This window comes from Penaeus monodon, chromosome 15 (genome assembly GCF_015228065.2).
Source record: "Penaeus monodon isolate SGIC_2016 chromosome 15, NSTDA_Pmon_1, whole genome shotgun sequence".
Classification (NCBI taxonomy): Eukaryota; Metazoa; Arthropoda; class Malacostraca; order Decapoda; family Penaeidae; genus Penaeus; species Penaeus monodon.
In genome coordinates, this window is record NC_051400.1 from 33,655,079 (window position 1) to 33,655,463 (window position 385).

Consider the following 385-nt stretch of genomic DNA (forward strand, 5'->3'; position numbering starts at 1 on the left):
GATGGAAGGAGGATGGGGTGAGGAGCAGGGAGGGGGGTGGAGGGAGGAAGAGGGGAGTGAAGAAGGGGTCTGGACAGGAAGGGGAGGTGGGGGGGGGGAAGAATAATCATGTGGTCCTAGGACAATGACTTTCATATAGTGATTAAAAAATGGAAAAAAAACGGGAATTTCCACCTGGACCTACGTAATTCTGAATTACAATCTGAGGATGTATTGATTCCAAATCGAGATTCTATTAATTTCTCTCACTGACGTTTTTATTCGTTTATTTTTTATTGTATCATTATCTTGTTTTCTATAACTGCTTATCTCGTGTATTTATTATTATTGTTCTCCAGCCTTACACAAAAGGAAAAGAGTAGAATTACACAACGGGAAAAGATGC

General features: G+C 40.5%; 1 protein-coding gene across 1 annotated transcript in view; it reads right to left on the bottom strand.

Annotated features, from left to right (window-relative positions):
- LOC119582338 overlaps positions 1-385 on the bottom strand; it is a gene marked incomplete at its 5' end in the record, with an annotated part of 3,423 nt that overhangs the window by 2,748 nt on the left and 290 nt on the right.